The sequence below is a fragment of the Rhyacophila brunnea genome, unplaced genomic scaffold (assembly GCF_057557595.1).
Source record: "Rhyacophila brunnea isolate RB1 unplaced genomic scaffold, BYU_Rbru_1.0 scaffold_19, whole genome shotgun sequence".
NCBI classification, from domain to species: domain Eukaryota; kingdom Metazoa; phylum Arthropoda; class Insecta; order Trichoptera; family Rhyacophilidae; genus Rhyacophila; species Rhyacophila brunnea.
The window spans coordinates 36,399,512-36,424,156 of NW_028232848.1; the positions used below are offsets into that span (position 1 = coordinate 36,399,512).

Sequence of the window (24,645 nt, forward strand, 5' to 3'; positions counted from 1 at the left end):
GTTAAACTGAAGTTTGAATGGATATATGCTACATAATAATTATTTACTTTAAACTATAATGCTTTAGCCTCGGATCACAGGGAAAGCATAATGTGACACCATTTTTTGCCTTGGTCCAGTGCCATGTTATATATTTTAGTATGCCGACAAAGCAGTGATTCTTGGTTCGACAAGAATTGATTTCATACCCAGATTAACAAACCATTACGTGACTTTCGATATCATTTGGTTCCTTATTGCATAGTTCACACCGCATCTATGTAGCGTCACCTCAGTTCCAACTTGTTGTAAGTGCAATATTTTAGTTACGAGGGTAGGTCAATAAGTCCTTAGAAAAGCCGACAGGTGGCGCGACTAGTACTGTAAGCGGTTTGTTTTTATGCAGCGGCACTACCGATTCAGTATGCTGCGAAGTTTCAATCAGATTGGTCGGGTTGTTGTGTGTTTCTCGTACATTTAAAAAAAAAATCTGCTTGTGGAAAATGGAAAAATGGAAAATGGAGAAAATTGAGTTTAGAGCTGTTATTAAACATTTTAATATAAAAGGGTTAACAGCAAAGGAAATAAAAAATGAGTTGGATTTAGTTCACGGCATATCTGCTCCTTCACTTGCAACTATTTATAACTGGTTAAATGAATTTAAACGTGGTCGTACATCAACAAAGGATGAACCACGCTCAGGACGTCCTGTAGAGGTGACTACACCAGAAATGATCAATAAAATCCACGATATGGTGTTAAGTGACCGAAGATTAAAGTTGAGTGAGATAATTGAGGTTACAGGGATCTCAAAAGGTAGCGTCATTTCTATTTTACATGACAAATTGGGCATGAAAAATATTTCTGCAAGATGGGTGCCGCGTTTGCTCACAGTCGACAATAAACGCAATAGGGTGGTGGCCTCTAAAGCCCTGTTGTCGCTCATGCAACGCAATCCGGATGAATTTTTTCGTCGCTTTGTGACTGTAGATGAAACATGGATACACCACTATACTCCCGAGACGAAAGAACAGTCAAAGCAGTGGATTCCGAAGGCAAACCATGTCCAAAGAAGGCGAAAACCGTAAAATCAGCTGGTAAGGTTATGGCTACTGTATTTTGGGATGCACGTGAAATTATTTTCGTTGACTATTTGGAAAAAGGAAAAACAATAACAGGGGATTATTATGCATCTTTATTGGACCAGCTAAAAAACAAAATTGAAGAAAAACGGCCTCATTTAAACAGGAAAAAAATCCTCTTTCATCAGGACAATGCCCGTGTTCACACATGTTTACGATCAATGGCTAAAATTGAAGAATTGAAGTTCGAATTGGTCGACCACCCACCGTATTCGCCAGATTTAGCCCCCAGTGACTTTTTCCTTTTCCCAAACTTAAAAAAATGGCTAAGTGGACAACGTTTTTTTTCAAATGAAGAAGTCATCGATCGGACAAATGCTTATTTTGAGGACCTTCCGAAAACTTATTTTTCTGACGGTTTAAAAAAAATTGAGAAACGTCTAACCAAGTGTATTGAGCTCCAAGGAGATTATGTTGAGAAATAAAAAAAAAATACAAAAATAAAAACTGTTTTAATGCTTTTTTCTAAGGAATTATTGACCCACCCTCGTACCTAGTCAAGTTTGAAGATACATTAAATTTGCAGTATTGGTATATTCAGTAGAATAGAATTCTGAGTATTAACGACTTCAGATGGTCGTTCAAATATTAATGGTCTACCGCACAGATATTGTATGTCCAGTTTATAACAAAATTGATTTACCCATTACGATAATATATTATATAGGATAAGCATTTGAGATTTGATTTTCTACCGATTCAAATCTATGAAACTGTACATACAATAGACATATGACAAAAGCTACTGAAGAGACCAAAACTACACATTTGTGACAGGTTATGACAATTCAAAGAAGTAATTTTTCCATTATAACAAGTTAGAAACTGGGTGACATTAAGTTGGTTCAAACACCTCTAGACCTAAGTGACTTATTTATTACACGTAATTATACCCTGTTTACACGTGCATGGATTTACTGTTGACAGTATGTATTATCACGGCCATAACAAGAAAATGTATGTGTAAACATGTATTATCGTTCAAGTTGCAAGATTGCATGCATGAATTTGTGAGATATCTGCAGCCTGCGCAGTAGAACGTGAACCTGCCAGAAAAAAAACGAACTACACCACGCAGTGCAGTTTGACGTTTACTAATTTTTACAGCCAGTTAAATAACACCATAAAATGACAACAACGTTTACGTTTGAAGAATGAGATTGGCTAGACAGTCAGCACGTTTACGTGTACACAGTTATTATCGCGATAGTTTAATTTGCACACTATTGGTGCCAGTAAATCTTTGCATATGTACAGGTGCTATTAGATCGATATTGAAATTTTTGAGATGTCTTTGGATGGTCATAATGAGAAATAATACTCACAATTTTTTCATGTAATGATTCAAATATTGTCTGGAGGTGTAAAACAACTGTACTATGTTTTTTCTATATTACTGTTAACTCATACCATGTCTTTAGTCAGTTAAGATTGTTGGGTTCCGCTTGGTGATGTATCACAAATATATTAATTCCAGGGTAATTATTTATTATCTTTTTATATTAACGGAAGGAATATAAGATTATTTGGTCTACTAAGAGTTGTCATATCTCGTTTTGTTATTGTGTATGTCATTTGATAAAATGTGTGACCCTGACCAATTAATGTATTAAAGACTAAGTAAATAACTTTGGAATTATTATGCAATTGTGAATTTGATTTAGTTGGGTAATCATTTCTATAAACAAACTGATCAAAAAAATATTTTATACACAAAACTACTATACACAAACCCATATTCTTATCATTGTCTTATATACCATGGCTGCTCCATAAAGTGCTTCCATTAATTAGCCTTCCTGCTTCATGATTATTATCAGTGGCGTTTCGTGAGGGCAGGCAGGTTATGTGTTGCATAGGGGCGGCGAATGAAGGAACGAATACAAATATTACAACCTTTGAGAGCAGTAACGGTTTTTCATGAAGAAGCTTCATTAGATAGTATCAACATCTCAGTTTAAAAAATAGTTGAAGCACCAAAAATCATGACAACCTTAAAAAAAATAAAAAATCTTTTTAATGTTTTCAGATACATATTTATTAATTAATACAGTTGAAATTGTAAATTATCAAAAAAAAAATCTCAAATTGCAAGTTTCGTATATTTCCGCTAGGTTCTCTGTTGGCATGCCTCTCCCCCTTAAGGGCGGCACTTTGCCTAAGGATGTCACTGACTATTATTACCTATATTATTTATAATAAACACATTTTTGTATTTTGCATGATAAATGTAATCTAAAAAGAATTGTGCACTCTGCAGATAAGAGGCACTTTGGACTAACAGATGAACGGGTCTGAGTTCGAACGTTGTGTTGGGATTTTTTAAATTTGTTTAATTTTAAAAGGATAACTAAGTAAGAATTGACTTTTGTTTCTTCTCGCCCCCTAAAGCAATGCCGGGATGAATTTTACATTCAAAATTATTTTTTTTCCATTGTTTTTCCAAGACTTTATGAATGTTTTATGTAGGTAATACGAAATTGCAAGAGATATGATTTAAAAAATCGAAAATGCATTAGTTCAGTAGATACCTCATTGACGAAATATGATGTGTTGGTCAGTACTTAGGTATAGGTCAGCGGTCGGCAAACTCACTAGTCAACAGAGCCAAATATCAACAGTACAACGATTGAGATTTCTTTTGAGAGCCAAATTTCTTAAACTTAAATTATATAATATGTAGGTACACTGTTAATTAACTTAATAAAACGTGATATCATACGTAATAAAAATTAAATTGTAAGTATGGTATTCATAAAATTAAATCATGACAATGTTTGAAGATTGAATTCAGTAATTAAATACAAAACTTGATTTTTCTTGGCTCTTCTAAAGTTCCTCAACTGCTTTTTTCCTTGCATCTCCGACAGGATATTTAGTGCTAAATGACGTGACAGGGCATGTTTAGTCGTAAAGTTTCGCTCCAAATTTGACTTCTTGTTATGCGCAAATTTTTCCCGACAAATAATTCAGGTCGGTAGGCCATTTAAGTTTTGAATAAACGTGAAATTCTCGGTCCATTCAACTTTAAATTCACGGTTTTCGTCTTCCGTTTTTCTTTGCTTCTTCTTTGTAGCCATGTCAAATAGGGCAGAGGGCATTTGTGGCAGAGCCGCACTCAAGGGGCCAAAGAGCCGCATGTGACTCGCGAGCCGCGGTTTGCCGACCACTGGTATAGGTCAACCATAAATCTACTCTATAATGTAATGCGCCGCATATACGGCAGTGACTTACCTGCGCGGTATAGACTTTTACAGCGCTTTTCGATTTGCGCGAGTTTCAGTTTTCCCGTCCATACACACGGGCTTCCCGATACAAACCGGTTTGCGCAGGCAAGCTTGTCGTAAAGCATGAGCGCTTAGCCGGCGCTTAAAGGATTTATTATAGAGTAGATATGTTTGACCTATAAGATTTATTTTCCGCCACGTTTCTCTGTCCATTCGTTTCGTCTAGATATTTCCCGTACCTATAACCAGAGACTTGAAATTTGGTACACAGGTGTTAATGCTCTTAAAATATATTCTATTAAAATTCTTCAAACATATGGTTTCCATACAATGTTCTTAAAAAAACTAACTTTTGTCAATGATGCTATCTGAAACTTTCACTGATGGATTCCTCGTTTCTACATGAAAATGTGTATGACGTCGATCTAATTTTCGAGATAATATAACATAAATATTACATTAGTGTGCCTCGTTTTGCGCGTCTATGCTGTGTGGTGTTGCATCGTGGTATCTTTGATAAAAATATATTCTTAAAAACATTTACGTAATACGAGTATTATGGAATCTTTAGAAAAAATTAAATAAAAAATAAAAAACAATGTATTATGCATACTTTAAAATTTATCTAGTATTTCTAGATTTTATGGACCGCATGTCACTGATACCCAGGGGTGGAACTAGGTATTTCAGCTTAAAAAAAATCAACTCTTACATACTGTTTTTTCATTGAAAATGATATGTATGGACAAATTTACATATTATTTTATAATACCTACACATAAATAATAATCATTTGTTATTAACAGATTCGATAATGAGTACAAATAGATTTAAAAATCCAGGATCCATGACAAAACAGAACAGTGACAAAACAGAACAACGATAAATATAACTATGACCTTTCAGGAAAAATATAAATTTAATATTGAAATTGTCTTATCTCTATTATTTTGATAGATTTTTAATAGCACAGATTTTCAATACGCCATAATAAATCAAATTATATACCTAATTTCTGCATTTCTAATCGCTAGAAAGCCTCAAATAAACGGGACTTAACTCGGTGTTGCCGGTAAGCTTAGGATATCTCATCTTAATCAATATAATATGTTCAAAATGATTGGGTGACTAGTTACAACGAAATAATGACCTAACCTAAATAGATTCCACGAAAATTAATGTTTCATTTTTCCCCTGGCTGTTCTGTTTTGTCATGTTCTGTTTTGTTTTGAGTCTGTAAAAAATATCATCTCATAATAGTCAATATTTTTGGCGATAGAGTTTTTCGTTGATTATATATTATACAAACCTACTAGTGTTATTGTTTACTATAATAGTAGATCCAAGGTTGTTTTTAATCAATTATAATTTGCTGAAAGAATTGTCAATATTTCGATTATTGCTTAGTAATATAAAATTAATTTTCTTACCTTCAGTCTTGTTGCACCCCATAATGGGGCGCGCCTGGGCTATTGTCACTTTCGCCCAAACCCTCGTTATGCCCCTGGGCATATGCCTTAAAAATAATTTACGTATAAAGAGCGTAATAGAATATGCATCAAAAGTAGGTAATAAATTTATTTTAATGTACATAATACATAATAGTAGGGACATACTTGCCTAAGTTTTGTGTCATCTCTTTTATTGTAATAACAATACATCACATAATAGTACCTACCTACAACATTTTGTTTCGACGCCTATAATATTGGCTAAGAAAATTTTAAGGGTCGTAATTTTAACTCAAGAATATTAGAAACTCAAACGGATGACATGCATATATTTAAGGTCACATGTAAATTGTACGTAAAACATTTCACCGTGGCACAGTTCGCCGTGAGCTTTCTTATCGGAAAGAGATTGCCGTATACTCTACGGTCTCCAATTTTGTTAGATTCAATATGAACATTAATTCAATTTTCATGGCTGATTTTGGCAATGTTCATGAATTCAAGAATTCGCCAACAAACAGCTCGTAAAGTAGTTCAATGTAATTGACGCTTTAGGCACTACTTATTTTAATTGTTATACATTTTTAATCTGGGTATACAATATGTCAAAATATAAATAATTATGACAGCAGTAAACGTCAAACAAAAGAACACCAATTTTAAATCGAAACAAAATATTCAAACTTTGCGGTAAAAATTCAAATTTTGAAGGAACAAAATAATATACTTTGTATTTTATATTATATACCTATTTAAAGATAACTATTGACTTCTACTATATTGGTCTTGCTCGCTAGCTTGGCCATTAGTTATGTTTGTTATAATAGTTTTTTTTATTATTGCACATGCTATTATCTTGGGACCCAGGTCGCACAATAAAGTAACTAGAGAACAGTGGCGAAGGGTGGAGGCAGGCTTTTAAGATCCGCCATGAATAGTGCACCCTAAACTCTGTCAGTCAAAAGTATTTGTTTTCATTGAACTAAGACTACAATGTGTAGATAGTGTTGGTTAGTTTTTAAAATTCAATGATACCCTGCGAAAATCAAGCCATAATAGATAATAGTAAAAAAATCGTTTATCTATAAAATATCTAAAATTATGCAATTAAATCATACACGACTTTAAATGTTTTATAGATAGAATAATATTTGAATCTATTATAGTTTGGTTTAGGCAGGACTTAATGAATTAAAAAAAATTAACCAACAATATGTGTAATATGAATTTTTAATCCAACGAAAACAAATAAGTATGGAATGATAAAGTTTGCACAATTTTGTCGTTCTCTCAAATTATACCAAAACTGTTATGGTTTGGTTTAGGCAGGGTTTAATTGATTTTTAAAAACTAACCAACACCATCTCTAGATTGTAGTCTTAGTTCAATAAAAACAAATACGTACGACTGACAAAGTTTATTGTGCACTATTATTTATGGCGGATATTAACAGCCTACCTCCACTCTTCGCTACTGCTAGAGAATTATAACGTACATTTTGCTGGCCAATTCCAACAGGCAACACCGCGTCAGATTTCCCCGCGCGTGCGCCGCGCTCTGGCGGGCGGCTGCGCAACCTCGGCGCTCCCCCCCACCCGTTCTATTTTCGACAGGGATGAATATTATTTTCCTCTCGCATCTAGACAGTTGAATCGAATCGCACGACGGGCCGCGTCGGCCTATCAATTCATCCGCGCCGCGCCTAACCTAAAATAACCGATCATTACAATAATAATACACCGATCAAAATACCGGATATCTTTAGTACGAAAGAATCTTTGTATTTGAAGTGATTTCCGCGATCGGCGATGTGAATTTCGACGAGTTTTCTCGAGTGTGTGTTCGTAACTATGTGTTTTTGTCTCTTTTGACGTTTAGTGCGATCGACCTTACTTGTGGTGTGTCTCGACGTGAACAAAAACCTACCATGTTCGTTGAAATTTACAAAATAATTATCATTATAATGTATTAAAAATGTCTTTAATTTTTTGTTTAGATTGTTGAAAATGTTTTTTTTTTCTATCAGGGGGTAGAAAAATCGACGCCAAATCGCTTTGTTGTTTATTTACATACGTAATTTTTTTTACTGTCAATATTATATATAAAAAAAAAAATGATCCAAAAAGCGTAATTACACACGTAAATAGCCATATATTATATTCCATAAAGAATTAAAAAGAATATTTTCGTTGTAGCTAGCTAGCTATTCGAAATTTAAATATATTTAATGATAAATTAATTTATTTAAACCAAAAACAATAATACTTTAGTTACAATAAAACATAACTATTAGTTCTTTCTGTATTGAGAATAGTTACATCTAAGAATGTCATTATTCGCAAAACTAAATTTTAGAATAATTGTGTTTTTAGATAATAATTCGATTAGAAATAACATTGGGATAAAAAATTGTAATTCAGTTTGTAATTTTGACTCCGTAGCTCAGTAGACGGAGAGTGGCCTTTTACGCAGGCGCCACGGTATCTAGTCAAGGTGGATTAGTCACTTATTTCTATGCGACAAATCGGACAACCGAAAGCGAATAGATTCACCCTAAATGCGATGTATTAATCCGGTTCACTGCGGTGCTCACCGTTGGATCGAATCCCGCACCCTAGATGGGATTATTAACGTTTTGTTTAATCATTCGATGCACATTTGGATAGTGTTCTGTGCCACATGGATGGCTGACAACCAGTCGCCGTAAAACGTATTTTCACGGCAGCGGCGAAGGGTGGTGGTAGGCTGTTAAGATCCGACATGAATAGTGCACACTAAACTTCGCCAGTCAAACGTATTTGTTTTCAATATTAATACTATCGACCGAAGGTACTTGATGGAATTTGAATGGATTTAAGTTTTGTACTATTCCATTTGACGTTTTTTGCGACCCGGGGTTCGCATTTCGGCATCTTCAGTCGCTGTGTATAAATCACCAAAGGTAAACACACACTGACAAAGAACACTCTTCACTCTAACTTATACACTACATTAATACAATAAAGTAGGTAAAAACTCCATTACCTACCTATCACGTCAAGGGCAATTTCATTGAACTAAAACTACAATGGGTAGATACTGTATATTGGTTTTTAAAATTAAATTATTAAACGCTATTCAACAAAAAACAAATTGATATGACTGAAAAGGTGTGCACGATTTTTGTCGGATCGGCCATAGCATACCTAAACTATTATGGTTTGGTTTGGGCAGGTTTTAATTGAATTGAAAAAGAACTCACCAGCGCCATCTGCAAATTGTATTATTAATTCAATGAAAACAAATAAGTATGACTAAGTTTAATGTGCACTATTTATTTCGAACCTTAACAGCCTACCTCCACCCCTCGCCACTGAGTACACGGTGTGTGTAGAACACAATAAAATGAAACTCGTTTTCGAAAATACAATGAATCGATTACAATGTGTAGCGGTTTCGAAGAAGCGATTATTTAACGTTTTGATTGACTCATAAAAACATTTTGCTAAACGCGACACATATATTAGCAAATACTACGATGGCCTGAATTGATTTATTATTAAGAAATTAAATTACAAGTGTGAAACTAACCTTTAAATACTGTCCAATTGTTAGGTCTATGAACGGAACTATATTTTGTACGAGTTTTAGGTAAATATATAAAAAAACAGCAGTTTATTCTAGAATTTTCGTTTTCTTTCGAATATGATAACACTCCTCTTGACGTTTTACAATATGCCTACTGTATGATTCTAAGTGAGTACTCTTATTCGTTTACTTTCGTCAGCCTTCTTCTGGATCATAACTGTATCCTCGTGTTAGGTTTATCAGATAACCTTCTCTAGAGATGTAGAGATTTTCAATGATGTATATTTTCTTTTTATTTTCTTCCATTCAAACTAGGGATACCGGGATCCCGAGCTATTTTCGATACCTATGAATCCCGGGATTGATAAACATAATCCCGAAACTTTCGGGATTGATTTTTTTATCAATTTTTACGGAAAATAAAATAAAAACGAAAATATAACAAAAAATACTTTTAATGACAAATAACTACATTATACATAAACTGTTCTTCAATTCTTCAAATAATTCTTCTTTAAAGATGGCTAAAAGTATTAAAAGAATGCATTGGCGTCGTGTTCTGATATATTCTAAAAGTTTCAAATGTCTAGCTAGTTGGGAAGTTAGTTAAAAATCGATTGCAAGATTTGTACTAGACAAACAACCACCGGACAAACAAGAATACGAGTTAATAAAAATGTTGTAAAAAAAACTCACGTCTACCTATTAGGTTAGCTTCGAATGTCTTCGCATTAGAGGTCCATCTGAAGAAAAAAAACATTCACTACTAAAAGTTTTGTTTGGCAATTCGCAATTTGAAAAAAAACAAATCGTCACGAGAGTAGGTACATGGATAGCCAATAATACAACACCTCGCTATTAATATATACAATGAATATCAAAAGCCATTTACTCGAGTTAAGAAATAAGAAAAACCAACTTAGTGGGCTTTAATAAATATGTATCCGTGAAGTTTACAAAATTAACCTTCCCTTTACGAAGCTAATAAATTCCGTCCGTTCCGGTGATGTAACCTTAGGTTACCGTATGAGGTTAACAATATTCCAGTAGGTAAACTAGAAATCAAATGAAATGCCAATAGAAATGGCGTATTTCAAAAAAATACTACCCTATTCTTAGGTCAATAATTATTATAAAAAAATCATTATTCGTAGGATGTTTTATCACATTTAAATGGTCAAAAACATAGCTTATAATCAGTATCTTTAGAATTATCTTCAAATGTGTTAATAGTGCCCATTTTTGAATAATAGAATGCCTAATTCTTGTCAAATTTGGGATGACAGAGATTATAAATATAATATTTTATCGTAAATATTTCACTATATAATGTTAACAACAATTTTACTAATGGTTTTATAAATGCGTTTAAAAATTAATAAATTTAAAAAATCTTAACATCACTGCACATGGATGTACAGAAATATGACCATATTCCAAAACATTAGATTGAAAGGTTTAAAAGAATACTATTTTTTGTAATAAAAATACTTTATGCAGTCATAAAATGTTTAAAATAAATATAAAGGATAATGAGGCTTCAAAATTATATAAATAGATTATCTACAACGTTTAAGGAATGTCCAGGGTTATTTATGATCTGAAAATACCATAAAATTCTCCTTTTTGATCTACGTGGCGCATGTGGACCCGAATAGCCGGAATATGAAGATGACGAAGTGCATACTATTAACTGAAACATTTAACAGTTTAATAGACTAGGTAACCTAAGGTGACGTTACAGTAACGGGAGTGTTAACCATGTTTCATTCTTTCGGTAAATACGTTTAAACGAACTGTATGACTTGTACCTATACCTAATCATTTTTTTTTTATTTAATCGTTTTGTCAACCCTTATTGCGTAAGATGTATAGGTACAAAAGCAATGCAAATTTCTCTACAATTTCCAAAAAGCGAAAGATCTCGAGATCTGTGAAGATTTACGATCCCATAAACATGAACACCTAGTCCAGCCTAAGAATTTAATTAAATAAAATAGATTATGTGATACATATCGAACGATTTTAGGGGTAGATGTTAGGCAATTTCGTAGCGGCGGTAACGACCCCGTGGGGTTGGTGAAAGGGCGCAATATTATATTATTATACGAATTTATAGACAGGGGCGGTGGAATGATATCTCTATTGTTTCCGTAAAGCCGGGCGCAGTGGATTAACTGTCTAACGGAGAATTAATCTTGGCGTATACGGTGTTAGTAAATTCGAATATGTGTCTTGGTACTTGAGAATTAATTGTCGTAAAATGTTGACGTTATTCACACGTCGTCAATGTTGTAGGGTGACTGTTGGACGCAGTGAATCACTGAAGAGATTAATGAATAAGATAGAAATATGAAAATCTGCCTCCTTGTACCTAGGCTTCGTAGCCAGTTTTATTTTATACAACTCAAGAAATACAAAGCCAATCGAGTGTCGTGCATTAATGCATAATATCATAATAATAATGTAACTATTGAAAATGCCATATTCTTTTATATGCGTTTAAATTTATTCTATATTTCTCCACACTCGTGAATTATACCCTCTTAAAGCTTTACTCAGAAGGCAACGCTTATTTTTTCGCTTAGTTTCCCCCATGGCCCCCACATCCTGAAACGGGCCCCCAGACTAGGATCTTTGGCGGGCCCCCCTATCTATCGCTAAGGGTAAAGTCAGTGTGACGCTTTACAGTAGTGTTTTCTGAATGGTTCAATTCAATTCAATTCAATTTATTTATTTTTACATATTGTGGACATTACAAATTATAAGTTTAAGATGTTCACAACATGACATAAAAAAGAGGTAGATAGTATGTTATTAAACAGTAGAAATATGTACATACAAAAATATTAATTATATAGGTTCATGGAAATACACCGGATGAGTTAAGCAGACCCTATTTTAAAAATTTATAAAATAACGTCCACCTATACTCATCCTCACGTAGGTGGAATATATCAACACCCGAAGCAATTTCGTTGAACATAGTTATCGCCCTCCCAATTGGAATTACCAGTGGCAGGTTGGTTCTGCACCTTGGGAGAATAAACAACTGATGTTCTCTATTTCTAAGATAGTTATCAGGGACACACAGGTCAACACTGCCCAGAATGGCAGAGTTCTCATTTATACTTCGTATAAGTCGAAAAAAATACATAGCTAAATAAAGAGTTCTTCTAAATTGCAAACTGCAGTATGTAAGCATGCCTAAGAGAAAGTCAGTTGGATAAAGCCACGGATAGTATCCGTACAACCTCAAATAAAGGAGTCTCAAGAATTTCTTCTGAACCCTCTCCACCATAAGGCCATACTTCAACTGATGAGGAGCCCAAACAATAGACCCACTCTCAAGTCTGCTTCGAACTAAAGAATTAAATAAAAGTTCTAATACCGTAACATCCGAAAAGACCTGGGAAGCATGGTGTACTCTGTAAAATTGGGGTGTATTTTTAACACATTCATTTGAATTATGGAGTTGTCGAGTATCGACACACAATTAAAAATTTTATCACAGAACCACATATTTTAATATAATAACAGTATTGAAGTAAAATAGCGCTGCAGGAGACTTTTTTCACTATTAAAGCAAATTTCTGATGTGTGTTTATTTAACATATCTGGCCGACTCGCCACACCGGGCCCCTTCTGAGCCCGGGCCCCCAGGCTAGAGCACTGTCAAACCCCCCCCTTGTGGGGGCCATGGTTTCCCCATATCGACGTGTGCTTGAACAAAAGTGTCTATATCATTTTTTCGATTTTTGTGATTTGAAAATTCTGGAATTCAAGAATATATTTTGACTCTCGAGAATTTTGTTTCGTTTTTTACCTCTTGCCATTTTTTCCTAACTCAAATTCAATACACGATTTCCGAAAATAAATAAATATATTCCTGGTAAAAAAATCTCGAGTTTCTCGTTGATGGTTTATTGAGAAATGAAAATCTCTAAAAAATCGAAACGAAAATAAACTTTTCTTATTAGGTATATCTCGAGAAGAGAAAGTCGTCAACTATTTGTGAATACGTATTTTGCTTTTGTATATTGTGAACCGGATTGTTGACTTAATATTTTGAACACAGAGCAGATCATTAATATAGAAATGTAAAAGCCATCGCCATGGACCAATGTTTTGAAGCAGGGTACTTTTTGACGGGCAGGCCATAAAACCCAAAGTAAAACAAAATGTGCGTAGTACTGCCCTCAAATATTGAATGCACGAATACACATATGTGACAAAATTTAATGCATATTATTATTATGATCCAGACGAAACTATCAAAAATACTATATTCTTTAACACGTGTTTATCTCATATTTTTACACACTCAAGACCCGTAGTTCCGGTTCCTGCTATGTTGTGTCTCCTGTATTTTAACAAAAAAAAGGTTCTATTATCCCAAAACAAAAATGGCGGACTATCAATCTTTTGAAGAAGATAATAATACGCCATGATTATGGCATGTTGTTTCATTTCCCATAGAAGTTTAACGCTACAACCTTACAATAATAACTATGATTTCTATTGAAAGTGTTGATTTTTGATTTTTACTGGTCTTTTGTTGATGCTTTAAAATCACTGGTTGGTTCACATTTAAGATTAACGTGCAATAAATAGCTGACATTCAGGGCCACTTCATCAACAGTGTAAAGACACCTTCACGAAACTAGACAGTTATCTTTGCATGCCAGCAGGAAACGCATCATACTGCGGCATGAGACCACATCACACATCAAAACTCTCCGTATGCCGAACAAACCTTCCGAGAACTGAGATCCAGTGTTGCTTGTGAAGACTGCGCACATCTACCTAGCGACAGTCGCGCGCAGCCTTCGAAGCGTATATATATTTGAATGCGGTATAGGAATGACCAATTCGTAGGTGTTTGTTTGTGACTTCGACTCTTCGACTCGGAGCACGAGAAGGATGCAACTAGTCGATTGCAACAGCCATTTTTTTTTAAACGAAACAGTCGCATTCGACCAATCTGCGGAGCTCCATTCTGTTGTTTGTGATGTATTCGACACGTTTTAGACGAGACGAGTTTTAATGTGAGAGCCGGCTTACGGCAATAGCAACATAGCCGGAAGTTTTCCGCATTCACCACATTCACCCAATTTTTCTACCCGTAATTCGGGACAAGGACTTGATTTCCGGAACGATCTCTCACTACCGCTGCTCTACCCTATTTCGATGTCTTGCCATACGAGGCACGGCAGCCGGCGTTACAATGTCTAAAAATATAAATCCAACAACCATACTCGCGGCAAAAATATCCACAAACGGATTACCTACCTTCGTTTCGGGTGGGTATCCCTTTAATGTTTTCTTTTTTTCATTTAAAAAGGTGTGGCGCCTGACCCAATAATTTCTTATTATGGGACGTTGTTGTAAATAGAAAAAGAATTTCCACACAGGCAATGTTTGCCTCTCCCCTCTATTTTCCACTAATTAATTCTATCGATTTTACTGCGCCTTTTACGTAAAAGCTAATTAATATATTAAAATAACGATACAATTGAACGTGAAGTTATTTCAATTCTAATTAGGTATAGAGTTTTCCAACTGCTAGAAATTGTTGGGCAGAATTTTCAATTCTGTTATTGCGAGACTAGTTTTTTTTCAATCCCGGGATTCGATAAAACAAATGATATTCTGCAATCGATATTTTTTTTTGTGTCAAGTACTACTACACAACAGTGGCGAAGGGTGGAGGTAGGCTGTTAAAATCCGACATAAATAGTGCACACTAAATTAAATTTAGTCAGTGAATCGTATTTGTTTTCATTGAACTAAGAATAAAATGTGTTCATAGGGTTTGTTAGTTTTTAAAATTCAATAAAACCCTGCTTAATCCAAATCACAGTAGATAATACTGCCCCTACAGGGGAGGGGTTGATAGGGCTCTAGCCCAAGGGCCCGGCGTGATGGGTCAACCAGATAAGTGAGATTAACACATCACAAAATTGACTCTAATAGTAAAAAAAGTCAGAGGAGGAGGGGGGGGGGGTACCAAAGATCCTGGCATACATAACACCATCTGTAATAATATATTTTTAATTCAACGAAAACAAATAATTATGAGTGGAAAAAGTGTGCACTGTTTTTGTCGGATCGACCATATCATATATAAACTATTATGGTTTGGAATAGGTAGGGTTTAATTGAATTTTAAAAACAAACCAGCACCATATGCAATTTGTATTTTTAGTTCAGTGAAAACAAATAAGTACGACTGACTGAAGTTTAGTATGCACTATTTATGTCGGATCTTAACAGCCTACCTCCACCCCTCACCACTGCTACACAACATAGTATGAATATATACTATAAATAAAAAAACTGAATACAAAAGAATGGCATTCTGTTGATTGATGATCTCGTTTATATGACATTTTATTAAATGTTTTTTTCCGAGATGTCATCCTAAGGAAATTATGAGATTAGTGGTTAGAGATTTCAGTACTTCTCTTTTTAAATTACACGTCTATCGTTGACAAATATTTTTTTGTCAGAAGCTAATACTCAGAATTCTCAGGATTCGAAAATCGAGTGGGAACAGGTCTCTATGTATACATTCCATAGGTATATAGATATATCTACATAGAACTTGATGGTACCAAAACGTGAATTCCAGGTCACTTACCGATTCATCTGGAATACTATGAAACCACCACCAATTAGAATAATTATTGTGTAATTATTAAGTTGTGTACACACTGGAGTTGGTAACATCATAAAACTGCGAATCTTGAATTGAATACTAGCAATCATTAAATCAAAAATAACACAGTTATTGCCTTCCCAATTGGCATCATATTGAGAGAACAAACTACTGATGATAAACTCTCGATAGATAGTTTTTAGATATACGCGGATTAACACTAACGATAATGGCAGATAACACAAATCCGGTAAAATAAGTAAACAAATAAATATATCACATAACTTTTAAATTTATATAATATATATATATATATATATATATATATATGACACTTGATATCATGGCCTCCACATCCTGAAGCGGGCCCCCAGGTCAGCATATATGACGGCCCCCCACATGTAGTCGACAGTAGTATTCCTAAAATGATTTCCGCGTAACCCCAGAGTTACGGTGATTCTGTGTATTTTCAGCAATTTTTAAATAAATCCATCTATTGAGTTTTCGGCACTTATCATCATATTATGAAGCACTGATCGTGACCTCCTTTTGTGGTAGCCAAGTAACATGCAATCTTTCGCCATATTGGGTAAATAGCCATATATCACAACAAATTGCATCGCACAGCCATGTATTTTAAAATGTAAATATTCATTCAGAGACTTTTTTACTATTCGAACAGATTTGTGGTTTGTGTTTTTCTCACTTAACTGGTCGACCCGCCACGCCGGACCCCCCTAAGCCCGGGCTCCTAGGATAGAGCCTCGCTCCCCCCCTTGTGGGGGCCATGCTTGACATATCTTGATATATGTGTCGCTACATTTCAAAATCAGCCAAGTCCGCCTTTAGGTATTATTGACTTTTTTGTGAATTGCTGAAGAACTACTTCTTTCTAACATTTCTGCATCATCAAAATGTGGAATTTATTAATTTTAAATATTCTATACTCGAAATAATATAAACTTTCACCCTTGTGACTGTGTATTTGAGAAAACAAAAAGCTGTTTTTCTCCTATTCATATATAATGGAATTGGCTGATTTTGAAATCTAGCGACACATATAGTTGTTTCAGAATATAAACTCATTGGTAAAACATTCAATATAACATTATGTTTTAATAGACACCGTGTTCTTCGCGTTATTTGTGGATATATTTATGAGCGAACAGTGTACATACTCCTAATAGTCCCAATTACCATGTTTCTTGGTGGTGAAATCATGGGCCCCACATCCTGAAGCGGGCCCCCAAGCTAGGATCTTTGGCGGGCCCCCTACCTATCGCTAAGGATAAAGCCAGTGTGACGCTTTACAGTAGTGTTTTTAAAATTGTGTGCGCGGTAAAATTAATGTGTATATTTAGTGTTTTGTTGTATATTTTAATACATCCATTTGAATTATGGAGTTGTCGAGTAACGATAACGATACACAATTAAAAATTATATGTGCAACTACATAATTTAAAATTATAACATTACGGAAGAAAAATAGCGCCTTTTTTGCTATTAAAGCAAATATGTGATGTGTGTTTATCTCACTTATCTGGTCGACTCGCCACGCCGGGCCCCTCCTTAGCCCGGGCCCCCAGGCTAGACCCCTGTCAGCTTCAATCAAAGAAATCATCAACTTCAATGGAGGAGTTGGTTTACAATACTTGGCGTTCAGATTTCCTCTCTGCGACTTTGCCGTTATCTTTATTTTACTCGATGGACTTTCTATGTAGCTTTATCAATTAGATCCACACAAAATTGTAGAGCCAGTGATGATAAGTTACCATATTGTGCTTGTAATAAAAAAACTATTTGTTTTATTATCTCACCGCCGAGCGCTTATGCGAATACGTCAGTCAAATAATGTTTCGTTTAACGAACTCTTTTGGGTAGAGCTGTTTCAAAAAGGCTTTTAATGGGATTAATCGCGTTTTTCCGGTCTAGCGAGCGGCCATTTTCCTACGTCATAACAATATCGACGTGGACTGTCTCTTGTTTATTGAGGTGGAAAATTGCACTGTCCTCCTGGATGCGGATACAAAACATTACCTTATTCTATATAGTAATATAACGTGCCGTCATTGGTGTATTTCAATACTTTAATACTAAATTCGAAAGTTCGAACTCTTATAAGGCGTTCTGAAGTGTTCCAAATTTGAAAATTTATAAGACGATTTGGAGCGTTCCAAGCTTAAAATTTTATAAGGCGTTCCAAATTTGAAAGTTGGTTATATTCTCAATAGACGTGGTATAAAAATATCTCTCTTGTAGGGTAACTTTGCCAATTAGTATCTAAGTGGCAATTGTGTAACTTTACGCCGTTCCAAGATTACATGTTGTTTTTGAAGTTTGTTGCTGTAAAATTGACTATTGCAAAATTGTTGTCACGTCTTGTTTGTTGAGCTTATTATGATATGCAATAGGTAGCTACTCACTACAGGATAACAAAAACACAAAATGTTCGTGTGTTTTATAATTATTGTGAATGTTTTCTTTTATTTGTCATCTATTTTCATGGTAACGTGCCAAACGATGTGAGTCAATATCAGCGGCGAAGGGTGGAGGTAGACTGTAAAGATCCGACATAATTAGTGCACACTAAACTTTGTCACGTATTTGTTTTCATTGAAGTAAGACTGAAATATGTAGATATTTTTTGAAATTTAATTAAACCCTGCCTAATCCAAAGCATATTTTTTATCGATTATGTTTTGGTATGTGCTGGCTTAATTTAAAAAAAAATAACCGACAACATCAGTGATATTATGTACTTATGCCTAATTCGGTTACATGTAAATTGTACGTAAAACATTTCACCATGGCACAGTTCGCCGTGAGCTTTTTCTATCGGAAAGAGATGACCGTTTTATTAGATTCAATATGAACATTAATTCAATTTTAAGAGCTGATTTAGGCATAATTGATGAATTCGAAATTGAAAACCTAACCTAACAAATAATCCAGTATATCGGCTATTTTTCAAAATTTGTTTGCTGTTGACTTCCCGTAAAGTGTAAAGTAAACCGACAAGAACCGTGTTTTATTTAGACATTAATTTTATGTCAGTACTATACATAGATGTATTAAATAGGTACTATACGACCCAAAGATGTTGGACTGTCTTTGATATTATACAGCCATATATTTCCGATACAACTAGTTGAAAATTATTTTCAAGATGTTTCGTTAATTTTCATTTGAAGAAAAAGCATTGCCAGAATTTTAATTGTCTACCTCGATATCTCAGAATATATACATATGTTATTGACAGTGTTTAGTTTACATTATTACTGAATATAGTTTACATTGCCGTCATAATATTTACATATTATTCTCATTATACTTTTCGTAGGGATGGGCTATAATTGTGAAATTTAACAAACATACAATAAATAGGTAAAAAATACATCTAACTTAATTGTGGGAAACAGTATTTAGAAGCATATCAACATTTATGTGAAAGTGTGTGCAGTTTTAGTCTCCATTAGCTGTGTGTTACATTCAATGAAAAGCTATGAGATTATTGTGCTAAAAAGTGAGCATGACAATTATTGTGAATTAAGCTTTGGAATAATAACAAAAAAATAAATAAAAAATATTAAGGCATTAATTTAAACAAAATTATATATTATATGTACCTATTACGGTTCACTATTGATTCTTTTGTGAGACAGAAGTAGAATTTTTAAATAACGATTTGGCTTGGATATGCCTATCAACAGGTTACAACAAAAAAATTGAATCAATTCCAGTGGATATATCTATTAAAGCAAAGTTCTTTAAAAAAGGATTTTTATTCGACGAAATAATAGTTGGTCGCACGTATTAATTAGTTAAAGAGAAATATCTGTTATATGCTGATACATATTACAAGTTAGCTTTGACGATGGCTGTGTTCTGAATGTAGTCAGTGTTACGCGATGTAATTCTCGACTTATGAGATAGTTGACGCTGGTGATGTGAAAATCTTCGCGAATGGAGAAGGTCTGCAGACGATTCGGTCTCCACACATCCCGCCGCAAGCGAGACAGGGATAAAGAGGCCAAGAGCTCAGCCAAAGCCGCGGAAGAGGCGGCCACCGTCAAAGAAACCGGCGCAAAAGCCAAGGACAAAGATGACTCCGACGACGAGAGAGGGACTCTGCGGAGTTCTTACATTGTGAGGAGTGGCGACGAACTGGTTCTCGTGGAAAGAAGGAGACGTAGGAGGAGAAGAAGCGTGGCTCGAAGGCCTCCGCCTCGGTTGAGGCTGTTTGGGATTGAGTGGCCGTTGCATTCCAACGAGTGTCGGTGAGTCTTGATGGATCGATTGTTATTGATACTGGATACTATTATTTGAAATACTGCCATTATTTTTTTTGATTTATTGGGTTTCATGAAGAATTTTATCAAAGTCTTGTAAGGTTAGCTGTTTATTGTGGCTATGGAGCCAAGCATCCCACGTTTATCATTCGTCATGTTGAGCGAAGGTCGTGAGTCAGTCATGGACATATGGCAGGATAAATATTGTAACAATGATTATTAGTAAACTATTTCTTATATTCAACGAATAATTCACAAGATTTTGAGAATGTAACATTCCATATAACATGAAAACATTTCACATATATATACCCAGTCGAAAAAATCATATTTGAAAAAAAATACGAAGCTCGACGGGTTTGAACCCGTATAACCACTGGTATCGCGCTAACTTATGCTACGAGCGTCCTGTCAAATTGCGACAATTTAAACTAATATGTCATACATAAAACGCTTTTTAAATTGCATTATTATTGACTATCGGTTTTCGTGTATTAAATCAAGGAAATTGATTACCTTAATTACTAACCGATGTCCGGCTCTCGCCAATTATTTTATTATAACGTCTCCTTGAACTTGCTAACAATTTTTAATAAACTAATTCTTATATTCAACGAACAATTCACAAGATTTTGAGAATGTAACATTCCATATATATAATAATTGGTTAATGGCATAATTGGTTAATGCAACAGTGGGTATACGGGTTCAAATCCCGTCGTACTTCATATTTTTTTCAAATATGATTTTTTCTAGTGGGGAGGTATATATATATATATATGTGAGATGTTTTCAAATTATGTGTGTTCAATGATTATTAGGATTGATTTGAATGGCATAAACCCGTCGTGCTATTTTAATACTTAGTTATGAATTCAATTACATGTTGACGGATTGACTTAAAGACGGAAAGTGATGGAAGTCTGAATCGGGTGAAGTTCCTAACTTGCCGGCTTATTTTATGGTTTACATCTAACGTTGATAGAATATTTGAGTGTCACGTCTGGTGTTTCAAATCCATAAATTTATACAATTTATTATTATTTATATGATGGTTGTCATATTTGTGACATAGATGGCATATTTGATTTAAATATTTGTGTATGCATTGTCAACTGCATAGACGTTGTAGAAAACCCTCTGAACTAGGAGCCGAAATATAGGATTATCAAAATAGTACTATAGATTTAAAAACAAATTAAAAAGTCATAGCAGCTCAGAATATTAAATGATAATATAAAGAGAGTGGCTATTGTTCGGCAAAATGAAGCCGTGTTTCTTGCGTATAACGCACAGTAGAACCTCGATTTTATTATTAGATACTAACTTAACTATGAAGCGTTATACCATCACGTTACTTCTCAATACGGCTACCAAATTTAAACACAGCATAGTTAACCATATTTTTTAATAAATTAACTAAAAATAATTACCATTAACTTTATATTTAACACAAAAACAATAAATTTCATCAAAGCAACATGATGGTATAAAGTTTCATAGTTAAGTTAATAATAATAAAATTGAGGTTCTACTGTGCCTTAATGTTTTACTAAATTAACTAAAAATAATAAATTACCACTATATAAATATTTAACACAAAAACAATAAATTTCATCGAGACATACTCGCAGTTTTTAAATGTAATCATCTAAAGCAATATTTACCGGTGACGAGTACAAAAAATATTAAATTCAGCCGTAGAAATGGTTCGTTTTTGTTCAGGCATTGGTCCTGTCTCATTTTTGGTGAATTAATATGAGGACATTTGTATGCCTAAGTAACTTATATGCTGTCTCGGGTCCAAGCGATTTAAATACCTACTTTAAATTCATTATGGTCGAAAAACGTTATTCGCAAAGGTATCTTGTTGCGAAAGGCAGCAGCATCTTTATCGCTACTTATACGTGCGCAATTTTAAAAACCATTTTTGTATTTTTAATACATATACGTTTATATGAATTTTTACGCCTTTACAATACTCTAAACATTCCCCGACCCCTTACTTGGGGTGTCATTTTATAGGGGCAGTGCTTTATTATTCGGATTATTGCTGGAATAGTAATAATTCGTCCTTATCAACACAATTTTAATACTGGGTTTACATGCGAAATATTATGTTATCGTCTATCTGAAAATATTTCTTACTCCGGTAAGTAGGGTGGGTAGATGGGAAAACTGGTCGATTTTGAAGACTAAGTATACTTACTCCAGTATAAAAAAATACTTAGTATAGAAACTTGTTCCAAAATACTTACTAGTATTTGGAATACTATATAGATCGTCTGGCGTGCGTATGCGACAAAAGTTTCATACTCAACTGAAACTAAAACCAACTCCATATTAGTATTTGAAATACGTATCGGCTCAGGGAACTCAGACTGTGTATCGGCTTCAATAGAATCGCTTAAAATACGCTGAGCTCCGCTTGTCGAAAAGTCCCATTTATTATAAAATTTTAAACACATTTTAAATTTATGAGTTGTTTTTCTGTTAGGTTACAACATTCTTGTTAACAAACATGAATAACAGTGATTTTTTAAAATTTCAAACATGTTTTGAGCGGTCGTATAACAAGTCTAAGCCTGTGCGTCATCTCAGCACTGTGCTGCGACACAAAATTTATGACCTATTATACAAACATTCGAACGCAATAGACTAATAAATTAAAATATACCTATATTCAAGTGCTATTTCGTTCGCGCGCATTTAATGTCAATAGTGTTTTCTACCAACTAGCGAGTGCGCAGAACAGCGGCTCGCGATGATATCATCACAAGTTTTTTGGAATAAGTTTATTGGGCCACACATACTGAGTATGGGTAGTTTCATCCGAAACTTGAGTACACAAACTGATGACAGTATTTCCAATTCACCTCTAGTGGGTAGGTATATATGGCAAAAATGGCGTATATGCGCTAGGCTATTCTATACATATGTTTTAGTTTGTAATTATAATGTATACACATCGATGTGGTCACAGAACAGATAATAAATATAATTCCGATAGGCAATATTCAATACACTACATTTTGATACAGGGTTTTGAATGTATGAGTGTCATACGAAAATGAAACACGCACTATGCACGTGAAATAGTGCGTGTAATACACCAATATTAAATGGGCGTCAATGCATAAACCGAAAGCAGTTATCAGTATTCGACGTATGACGTATTCTTGACACGTATTTAAGTTTATCCCGGATTAATCCTTACTCGAGATCGGTTACCTGCCACTCCTTACCCGTTAGGTATTTGAGTTCCTATTATTTCGGAGTTCCCTGGATGTGGTACTCGAGGGACAATAAACGCCCACGGGGATGCCCTAAATCCGCTGGATACACGAATTTATAAAGTTCGATGGATTTACGTATTAACGAAAAACTAGCGACCGAGAGGAGTGGTAGGTGATGGGGGAGGCGTTCATCCAGCAGTGGATCAACCCCGGCTGATGATGTTGACCCATAAATGTACCTATGTGATATTCGCAGTTGTGACATCGGTAAATTGTGAAACAACATCATTATTCAGTGTATCCAGAGATAAGCGTATAGTCATCATTCATCACCTTGGTTACTCAACGCAATTTGAACCCGTGGCGCGGTATTTTATCGCAAGGGAATCTACTGATTGTGCAATAGGGTAAATTAGTTGCGCAACTTCTTTTGCGCATGCGAATTTTAATGAATTATTTACGTATTTTTTAGATGCGCATGTGTAGGTACTAGAGAAAACGAGATGAAAATATGTATGTATTTGTATATATTATGTATTTACTTCAAATTATAAAATTACATTAAATTTGCAGGTGATGGATGATTTACTACTGATAATATTATATCCACATATTTCTCACCTTAGGGTGTCAGTCAGTAGGAATATTAATTGTATAATTAAAACGCTAGACGCTAATGCTTTACCACAAGCTTACCTGCGCAAACCGGTTTGTATCGGGAAGCCCGTGTGTATGGACGGGAAAACTGTAGCTCGCGCAAACCTAAAGCGCTGTAAAAGTGTTCGGTATTTTTTGCACAAACTATACCGCGCAGGCAAGTCGCTGCCGTCTTGCTGGCGCATTATAGTAATAAAATAAAAAAAAAACATTGTCAATTTTAAAAGAAATGAAAAATAAGTTTAATTACGAAATTTTAGGCGAAACATTTATCAAAAAATTGTATGGAGTCGTAAGTAGCTTCTAAACATATTCGCAATGTAATTATTTATAGTATAGATACTGTTCAATTTATTTCAATTTCAATTTCAATTTATTTATTTTTACATATTGTGGACATTACAAATTATAAGTTTAAGACGTTCACAACATGACA

The 24,645-nt window shown here is 34.5% G+C and overlaps 1 protein-coding gene across 2 annotated transcripts in view; it reads left to right on the top strand.

Annotated features, from left to right (window-relative positions):
- Positions 1 to 24,645, top strand: part of csw (protein tyrosine phosphatase non-receptor type corkscrew) — a 34,757-nt gene that overhangs the window by 4,665 nt on the left and 5,447 nt on the right. The gene's annotated exons all lie outside the window — the stretch shown is intronic.